Source organism: Leopardus geoffroyi, chromosome X (assembly GCF_018350155.1).
Source record: "Leopardus geoffroyi isolate Oge1 chromosome X, O.geoffroyi_Oge1_pat1.0, whole genome shotgun sequence".
In the NCBI taxonomy this organism is placed as follows: domain Eukaryota; kingdom Metazoa; phylum Chordata; class Mammalia; order Carnivora; family Felidae; genus Leopardus; species Leopardus geoffroyi.
The window spans coordinates 59,997,717-60,008,614 of record NC_059343.1 but is presented as its reverse complement, the minus strand read 5'-3'; the positions used below and the strand labels follow the sequence as shown (position 1 = coordinate 60,008,614).

The following is a 10,898-nucleotide window of genomic DNA, read 5'->3' as shown; positions in this document are numbered from 1 at the left end:
TGTACTTCTGTTCTGATCTTTATTATTTCTCTTCTTCTGCTGGGGTTGGGATGTCTTTGCTGTTCTGCTTCTATTTCCTTTAGGTGTGCTAGGGGCATAAGTAGAGAGAGAGAGGATTGTAAGCATGCTCCATGCTCAGTGTGGAGCCTGACATGGGGCTTGATCGCATGGGCCCCTGGAACCATGACCTGAGCCAAAATCAAGAGTCAGATGCTCAACTGACTGAGCTGCCCAACCCCCCCTCCATTCTTTTTTTTTTTTTTGTTAATTGCAGGCTTTTATTTCTATAAACTCCCGTCTTTGAATTGCTTTTGTAACATACCATAGATTTTAATGTGTTTTGTTTCCATTTTCATGTGTTTGAAGATAGTTTTTGAGTCTACTTTTGATTTTTTCTTGGACATATTGGTTGTTAAGGAGTGTATTGTTTAATTTCCACACAGGTGTGAATTTTTTTAGTTTTACTCCTGTTATTGATTTCTAGTTTCATCCACTGTTGTCAGAAAAGATGCTTGGTATTATTTGAAACTTCTTAAATTTGGTTAGATTTGTTTTGTGACTTAACATATAATCTGTCCTGGAGAATGCTCCATGTACGCTTGAAAAGAATGTGTATTCTGCTGCTGTTAGATGGAATGATCTGTATGATTCTGTTAGGTCCAATGGTTTAAAGTACTGTTCACATCCAGTGTTTTCTTACTGATTTTCTGCTTGGATGATCTATTCATTTCTGAAAGTGGGTCATTTAAGTCCTGTACTATTAGTACTATTAGTATTGGCTATGTCTCCCTTGAGATTTGTTAACATTTGATTAATATATTTAGGTGGTCCAATGATGGGTACGTATATATTTATGATTGTTATATCTTCAAAAATTTTTTCCCAGCGTTATTAATATATAATTGAAAAACAAATGAAATCATGGGGCACCTGGGTGGCTCAGTTGGTTAAGTGTCCGACTTCAGCTCGGGTCACAATCTTGCATTTTGTGGGTTCAAGCCCCTCATTGGGCTCTGTGCTGACAGCTCAGAGTCTGGAGCCTGCTTTGGATTCTGTGTCTCCCTCTCTTTCTGCCCCTCCCCCACTCATGCTCTGTCTTTCTCTGTCTCTCAAAAATAAATTAAAAAACATTAAAGAAAGAAAAAGAATGTAATCGTATTAAAAGTGTACAATGTAACAATATGACTTGATATATGCATACACTATGAAAGGATTCCAACAAACAAGTTTACCGACACATGCATCATTTGACATATTTACTCTTTTTGGAGTTTTACTCTCAACAAATTTCAATTACACTATAGTCACTATGCTATACATTAAATCATCAGAACATATTCATCTTATAACTAAAAGGCTGTACCTTTTTACAAACCTCTCCCATTTTCAAACCTTTCCCCAGCCCCTGGCAACCACCATTCTAACTTCTGATTCTATTAGCTTGACTTTTTCCCCCCAGTATTCCACATATAACTGGTAAGACTCAGGATTTGTCTTTGTCTAGTTTATTTCATTTAGCAGACTGCCCTCCAGTTTTATTTATGTTGTCACCAATGGCAGGATCTCCTTTTTTGTAAGACCAAATAAAATTATATTTTATATATATGTATAATTGTATTATATATTTATGTAATTATATATAATTCTATTATATAATATATAATATATATTTTTGTAAGGCTAAATAAAATTCTATCATATATATTTATATATATAAATAAAAATTCTATTGTGTATATTTATACATATAAATAAAATTGTATTTTATTATCCATTCATTCCCGGACAGACAGGTTATTTCCATATCTTGGCTATTGTGAATAATGCTACAAAAAACATGGGAATATATATATATCCTTTTGAGATAGTGATTTCACTTCTTTGGATATATACTAAGAGGTGAGATTAGGTGCATTCCTAGTGAGGGAATCAAAGGAAAGAATCTGGTGGCTCCTCTTTCCAGCTCCCTAGCCACCCAGACCTGGCTTTTGGTGAGGCAGCGCCATCTGGTGTCATGTCTCTCTCAGAACACAAAAGAACAAGGAGTATCTTTCTCTTAGAATCTTCCAGAGAACCTGGGTGATGCATGTGTTAATAAATTTGTTTGTTGGAGCCCTTTCACAATGTGTATATATATCACATCAATAATCACATTGTACACTTTAAATACAATTACATTTTTTCAAATATCTTTTTCTCACTTGCAGGAAGAGAAGGACTTTAGTCTGCACCTTGTGGAGTTCCACTGCAGAAAATACTTGGCAGGACTTTGAAGCTGGGAGCTGGTTGTACTGAGTAGCTATGTGTACCCATGATGGAGAAGAAACTAATTTCTTTCTCTACTGTTAAGCCCAGAGATGAACATTTCTTTCTTTTTATGCTTCACATGCCTTGTTTGTAGTCTACTCTCAATTATCACCACATCAATTTCTTAGTCTGTTGGAACTGGGATTCTCCATTTCTTACTTAGTAGGAAGATGGCACCAGCTTTGTAGCTTAGATTGGACTCTGATGTAAAAGGTTTTGTTTCCTTTCACGTATTAAGGCAGTGTTGTAAAAGCGAGCAGTGTACATGTTTGGAGCCCATTGAGAAGTGGAGAATTTAGTGGGTAATTGGCTTTAAAAACAGGGTAAGGAAATTTCAGAAAGGTAGCCTTGGAAGCACTCAGGCTGAATATAGATTTGTTTTCATGGCATATTTCTTCTAGATAACCAGAGAGGAACAATAGATTCCCCAAATCAGCAAAATCAGGGTAAATTCTCCTTTGATAATGAATTCTTGCTTGACAATCTCAATTTCCCTGGAAGCTTGTTAGTGTAAAAATATCAGAGAGCTAGCATAGGAATGGTTTTAGTGTTTTATTGGAATGGTGCTTTAACTTATCAAAGTGTATGATGAAAGTTAGTGAAGTTTTTTGTTTGTTTTTGTTTTTTGTTTTTTGTTTTTTTAGAATTCAAATATTAGTGCCTACTAACTTGACTGCTCTACTGTACATTTCTCCTATAGCAGTGGTTTTTAAACTTGAGTATGCATCAGAAGTCACTGAAAAGGCTTATTAACACAGATTGGCCTTAACCCTAAAGTTTCTGATTGGGAAGGTCTAGAGGTAGAGTAACTGATAAATTGTAACTGTAATTGTAAACTGTACAGTTGTCATTGTAACTGGTAATTGTAACTGATAAATTCTCTAGTAATACTTAAACTGTTGCTACTAGGACTACACCTGAAACAGTTTGGAGTTCAGGATTGCTTTGTCAATAATGCTGTTTGTTATTGCAGGAGAGATACTGATGATACAAAAACTGGAGAAATTTATAGGCCTTTGACCCCAATGGTGGAAAGTAATAAACTAAGCTCTAGAACCAGGAAAGTTCTACATAAATAAATATTCACACATTGAAGTGATTACTACATACAAATGCATTCTGTATATGATCATGAGATGGAGGGTGCATGTGATGGAGGGTGCTGTGATGGAGGTATACTAAATATTTCCAATTATTCTGAAGTGATTTCTGTTCTTCACATTAGCTATTAAAAGTAAATCAGAAATTCCTAGAATTAGGGACAAAATTGTTGCAACAAATATTCTTAATTTTACCCTTTGGAAAATGCCAAGCTTTTTCAAAGTCCTTTTGCATCTCCCCACGTTTCCTTATTTCTCTGAAGCCTCTACCAACTCCACTCTTCCCCTACCATGCCATTTACAAGTGCACAAAATACTTTCATTTCATTTGCTTACCTGTCTATTCTGCAGGCCTTTTCTCTTAAGTTAATTCTGTCAAATCCTGACTATGCCGCTGTGCTTATTGACCCTGACAAAGTGAATAAAGTGTACTGCACACTATAGGTTTTATTCTTGCTCCTAATTGAAATATAAATATTATTAGATGGGTTTGTTATGTTTATAGCTAAAATTATTCCTAAAATTTATAAAAATTTTAGAATTTTAAACAAACAAAAAAAGGTGAGATTATTGGATCATCTAGTAATTCTATTTTCTTGAGGCACCTCCATATTGTTTTCCATAAGAGCTGCACCAATTAACTTTCCAAACAGCAATGTACAAAAGTTTCCTTTTCTCCACATCCTCACCAGCATTATTTATCTCTTATCTTTTGATAATAGACATCTTAACAGTTGTGAGGTTGTATCTCATTATGGTTTTGATGTGCATTTCCTTGATGAGTACTGATGTTGAATATCTTTTCATGTACCTATTGGCCATTTGTATGTCTTCTTTGAGAAAATGTCTATTCACATTCTTTGCCCATTCTTTCATTGGTTTACTTGTTGTTTTGCTACTGAGTTGTATTAATTCCTTATATATTTTGGATATTAACTCCTTATTGGATATGTGGTTTGCAAATATTTTCTTCCATTTCACAGGTTGGCTTTTCACTTTGTTGATGGTTTCTTGTGCTGTGCAGCAACTATTTTGTTTGATGTAATCCCATTTGTTATTTTTGCTTTTATTGTATTTGTTTTTGGTGTCAAATCAAAAAATCATTGCCAAGACTAACATCAAGGAGCTTTCCCCCATATTTTCTTCTAGTAGTTTTATGCTTTAGGTCTTATGTTTAAGTCTATAATCCATTTTGAATTGATCTTTGTGTACGCTGTAAGATACGAGTCTGATTTCATTCTTTTGGTCTCGGAGATCCTGTTTCCCCAATACCATTTATTGAAGAAATTATACTTTACCCCTTGTGTATTCTTTGTACCTTTATCAAAAATTAATTAACAAAAAAAAAAAAAAAATGGGGCGCCTGGGTGGCGCAGTCGGTTAAGCGTCCGACTTCAGCCAGGTCACGATCTCGCGGTCCGTGAGTTCGAGCCCCGCGTCGGGCTCTGGGCTGATGGCTCAGAGCCTGGAGCCTGTTTCCGATTCTGTGTCTCCCTCTCTCTCTGCCCCTCCCCCGTTCATGCTCTGTCTATCTCTGTCTCAAAAATAAATAAACGTTAAAAAAAATTAATTAACTATATGTACCTGGGTATATCTGATTTCTCGTTTTTTCCATTAATCTATGTGCCTGTTTTTTATGCTAATACCACTGTTTTGATTACTATAACTTTGTAATAGTTTAAATCCAGAACTGTAATGCCTCTTGCTTTGCTCTTTTTGCTCAAGATTGCTTTAGCTATTCAGTGCCTTGTGTGGTTCCATATGAATTTTCAGATTATTTTGTCTATTTCTGTAAAAAAAAAAAAACGTGATTGAATTTTGATAGAGATTGCATTGAATCTGTAGATTGCTTTGGGTAGTATGGACATTTGAATATTAATTCTTTGAATACATGAACACAGGATATCTTTTACTTATTTGTGTTTTCTTTAATTTCCTTCATCAGCATTTTATAGATTTCAGTGTATAGATCTTTCATCTTCTTGATCTTAGTTCTTTCTGATACTATTGTGAATGCAATTTTCTTTTTTTTTTAAGTTTATTTATTTATTTTGAGGGGGGGGGGAGGGGCAGGCTTGAATGTATGAATCCATGAACCTGAGCCAAAACCAAGAGTCATCACTTAACTGACTGAGCCACCCAGGTGCCCCATGTAAATGCAACTTTCTTAATTTCTCTTTCATATTATTCATTGTTAATGTGTAGGGATACAATGGATTTTTATGTATTGATTTTTTATCTTGTGACCTTCCTGAATTCCTTCATTAGTCCTAACAATTTCTTGGTGGAGCCTTTAAGGTTTTCTATATATAATATTATATCCTCTGTAAAGAGACAATTTTATATCTTCTTTTCTGATTTGGATGGCTTTTATATCTTTTTCTTGTCTAGTTACTCCAGCAAGGACTTCCAATACTATGTAAAACCAAAGTGGTAAAAGTTGGCAACCTTGTCTTATTCCTTATGTTAGAGGAAAAGCTTTCAGCTTTTCACCATTAAACATGATGTTAGCTGTGGGATTGTTATATATGGTCTTTATGTTAGATGTGGTCTTTATACCTTCCTTCTAAACCTAGTTTTCTGAGAGTTTTTAACATGAAAAAATATGTTGAATTTTGTCAAATGTTTTCTATGAATGTATTGAGATGATCATATGATTTTTATCTTTCATTTTGCTAATGTCATGGATCATTTATTAATTTGTGTTTGTTAAATCATCCTTGCATCCCAAGGATAAATACTGCTTGATCATGGTATATGATCCTTTTGATCTGCTGTTGAATGTGGTTTGGTAAATTGTTCTTTTTTAAATTTTTAAAAATCTTTATTTATTTTTGAGAGAGAGAAAAAGACAGAGCATGAGCAGGAGCAGAGAGAGAGACACACACACAGAATGCAAATCAGGTTCCAGGCTCTGAGCTGTCAGCACAGAGCCCAATGAGGAGCTTGAACCCATAAACCACGAGATCATGACTTGAGCTAAAGTCGAACGCTCAACTGACTGAGCCACCCAGGCATCCCTGCTAAGTTGTTATTGAAGATTGTTATATCTTTTGATAAATTGACCCCTTTATTATTACATAATTACCTTCATTGACTGTTTTCCTAGTTTTAACTTAAAGTCTGTTTTGTGTGATTTAACTAAAGCTACTCCTGCTTGCTTTTTGTTTCCACTGGCATGGGCTATTTTCGCAATTCCTTGACTTTGAGTTTGTATGTATCTGTAAAGCTGAAGGGACTCTCTTATAGTCAGCATTTTTTTAAAGTCCTTTGGAGAATTCAATACACTTGCATTTAGAGTAATTACTGTTAGTTATGAACTTCATAATGTCAACTTATAAATTGTTTTCTGGCTTTTTTATAGTTTTCTTGTTCCTTTATTCCCCTTTTCTTCCACCCTTTTCTAATATAAGAATTTAGTGCTATAAATTTACCTTCAGCATTACTTTATTGCACAAAAGTTGATATTTGGTATTCATTTTTCACTCAGTTGCACATTATTTTTAATTTCCTTTTTACCTGTGATTATTTAGAGTTGCAGTGTTTATTTCAAAAGCTTTTGAGGGTTTACTGCTATATTTATGTTATTTATTTGTATATTGATTCTATTATTGTCAGCAAACATACTAAGTATGGTTTCAATTCTTTTAAATTTGTTGAAGTTACTTTTGTGGACCAATGTGGCCTATAGTTATTTTTCCACATACAAAATACTTTGCCACCTCCTTCTGGCCTCCGTAGTTTCAAGTGAGACATCTGCTACCTTTCTAATTGTTGTTTCCCTAGAGGTAATCCATCATTTCTCTCTAGCTGTGTTCAAAGATTTTCCTCGAAGATGTCCTGGCAGTGTGGTGTGGAGTGGCTGTCAGGGCCAGGAGAACAAGCACCCATGTCACTATCACTCCCAGAGCAGCCCAGGCCCCCCTTCTCTGCCCCACTGCGCTCTCAGATGCCAAGCACTGCAACTCCCTGCATGCAGTGAACTGGGCCACGGAGCCTCTGGGGCGATGTCCAGCCCTCCTGCCCAACCTGCTCTCCCACCAGTTGCCACCTCCACCCCCACTGCACAAAGAGCCCATGTATGAACCATGGAGGAGGCTTCACCCTGAGGCTGCAGCCAGCTGCACCTGGAGAAGCTGACCCTGGGGATCATGCACATCCTAAAATCTTCTCCAGGTGTAACAAAGGGGGCTATCATAGAAAAGCTGCCTGCTGAACGTCATATGATTTCTTCAGGGGAACAAAAAAGTAACCGCTTGCTATCAGAGGATGTGAAGAATTTTTATCTGATTAACAATGGCTTCCACATGACATGGAGTGTGAAGCTGGATGAGAACACCATTCCATTGGGCAGCATGGCAATTAATAGAATCTCAAAACTGACTCAACTCCACCAGTCTTCCATGTATTCACTCCCTAATGCACCAACCCTGGAAGACCTGGAAGATGATGCACTTGAAGCCAGTGAGAACCAGCCAGAGAAGCCTCACTTTGATTCTTGCAGTGTGATGTTTGAGCTGGATCCTTGGAAATGGGAATGGGAAGGTTTACCTTGTCTACAAAAGAGGGAAAGCAGCAGTAGCATAAGACATTGACTTCCGGTTCCTGGCCAGAGCATTACACTGGCATTTGATCACAGATACTTGTACTGGTTACTATTGCCTGCTCATCATGCACCTGGGCCTGCCGGAGTGGCAGTATGCCTTCACCAGCTATGGCATTAGCCCACAGGCCAAGCAATTGTTCAACACGTATAAACCCATTACCTACAACACAAACCTGCTCACGGAAGAGACCTACTCCTTCATGAACAAGCTGGATCCCAGCAAAATGTTCAAGAGCAAGAGCAAGACCTTAATCTCCAAAAAGAAAGCTCCTGTATAGCCTACACGTGGCCAGAAAGGGCCCTCAGGTCCTCCCTCCACCTCTAAATACTCTTCTAGCTCTGGAAACCCCATCCAGAAATGAGCATCACCACCTCCCCACCAGCCCCACAGCAATAATTTCCATGCACAGATATCCCAAGCCTCAGATTCTGTGCGTGGAGCCATGTTTTTCTTCCTACATGAGTAAGCCAAATCTTAGGCCTTTTACTCCTGTTGGCATTAGCCAGGAGTTCAAAGGCGTACTCAGGTCTCCCCCAGGGTCATTTCTCCATCCAGCCTCCGAAAGCTGTGGAGCATTTGTTTAAGTAGATAAATAGATCTGTTAAGAGCTTCCCTCTCTTTCCACCCTCGGCCCTGGACACCCGTTAGCAGTGATTAGAGAACTCCCCCAAAGAAACCACTGATTTTGACCAGGCATTAAAACTGTGCCACTCAATTGGCAACCACTAGCCACATGTGGCTATTTAAACTATGTTAAACATTCCATTCCTCTGGGGTGCCAGGGTGGCTCAGTTGGTTAAGTGTCCGACTCTTGATTTCAGCTCAGGTCATCATGTGTTCATGTGTTTGAGCCCTGCAGTGAGAGTCTGCTTGGGATTCTCGCTCTCTCCCTCCTTCTGTATCTCTCCCCTGCTCATGTGCTTTCCCTCTCTCTCTCTCTCTCTCCCAAAACAATAAACAAAAAATTTTAAAAATTCAATTCCTCAATTGCAAAAAAAAAAAAAAAAAAAAAAAAAAAAGGCTGTCTTTACTTTCTGTAAGTTTGATTATTATGTGCCTTGGTGTTTTTTAAAGTTTATTTATCTTAATTTGGATTTTCTCACATTACTAAATCTGTAATGTAGGTATAGGCTTGTCATCAAATTTGGGAAATGTTTAGCCATTCAAATACTTTTTTCAAATATTTTTTAGCCTTATAATTTCATTTTCTCTTTATGGGATTCTTAATATATGAATATTATGTATTTTGTTATTCTTCCATGATTCCTGTGTCTCTGTTTATTTTTAGTTTATTTTCTGCATGTTGTTTAGATTAGGTAATCTGTTGATTTTTCTTTGAGCCCACTGATTCTTTCAACTATGGTTTTCAATGTATTTTTACACCTTTCAGTGATTTTTAATTTAAGTTAGTGTATTTTTCATTTCTATAATATCCTTTTGTTTTCTTTGTTATTCTTTCTTTCTTTCTTTCTTTCTTTCTTTCTTTCTTTCTTTCTTGAGTAGAAAAAGAGAGAGGCAAGCACACGCTAGTTGGGGGGAGGGGCAGAGGAAAAGACAATCTTAAGCAAGCTCCATGCCCAGAGCAGAGCCTGACTTGGGGCGCAATTTCATGACCATGAGATCATGATGTAGGCTGAAATTAAAAGTCAGACGCTTAACCAACTGAGCCATCCGGGTGCACCCTTTTGTTCTTTTTATATCTTCTTTTTTTTTTTTTTTTTTTTTTTTTTTGCTGGGATTTTCTATTTTTTTTAATTTGTTTCAAAAATATTTGTAATTGCTTTTTGAAGCAGTTATATTATGGCTGATTTAACATCCTTGTCAGAAAATTCCTTTACCTGAATTATCCAGTCTTGGTGTCTGTTTATTCTTTGTTAGTTTAAACTGTGATTTTATTTTATTTTTTGGTTTTTAGTATGCTTAGTGACTTTTTAAAAATTGTATCTTAGATAGTTTCCATTTTATTTTGTGTGACTCTGGCCTCTATTTATTTTTAACCATGAAATCACTCTGTTTTAGGTGTAGTATGCATGTCAAAAGGTGAATAAATGTTCAACTCCACGTTGTGCCCTACTGACACCACTTTTGCAAATGCAAAGCACTGACTCACACGACCTTTTTGCTGGTTAGTAAGGATGGAATTTTAGCTTTCTTCTCAGCCTTACTTACTCCTCCTTGGAGACAACAAATCACTGACTGGAACTGCCTTATTGATGCTTCACAAGACTGGAAGTTTAATGCTCTGCTAGGCATAACTGACACTAGAATTGTGGGAAATCACAGTCAATGTTGACTACCACAGCTGCTTACTGTCTTGTTTCATCAATTATTGCTGCCTGGAGGTAGAAATGTATCTCCACTGGTCTTTGCTGACATAGTGGAAACTAGTACAGCCTCACACCATCGCCTTCTGCCTTTGTGCTGCTATGTGGAAGTGCAAGAGCAATATCTTGCTGCTTCTACTGACATCAGGGAAGGGGAAAGCAGTGTACAGTTTAGCATCACCTTGCACTGCCTCATTCCACCTCTTTGTGGGTGGGTTTTGGTGAACCTCATTTTCCTGCTAGTCCCTACTGACACCAGGGTTGTGGAAAAGCAAAGTCCCAAGTAGTCAGTCCCACATCACACTACCTCATTGCTTCCATGTGAGCATGGAAGGTGAGCATCCTACTGGGCCAAACTGACACCACCACTGCAAAAACAGAACACCAACTTACACTGCTTTGCACTAGCTAATTTCTGCCTCTTTGCCACTCATTACTACTAGGTCAGGGTGGATGGTCTGTTTCTCACTAGGCCCACTGACATTAAGGGGGGAATGTGAACTGCCATCTCACACCACCTGTTGTTCTATGTTGGAAGTAGCAGTTTAGCTTTTCACTGT

General features: G+C 37.3%; 1 pseudogene; it reads left to right on the top strand.

Annotated features, from left to right (window-relative positions):
• Window positions 1-7,495: 7,495 nt before the first annotated feature.
• On the top strand, window positions 7,496-8,375 carry LOC123594978 (annotated as a pseudogene).
• The last annotated feature ends 2,523 nt before the right edge of the window (window positions 8,376-10,898 follow it).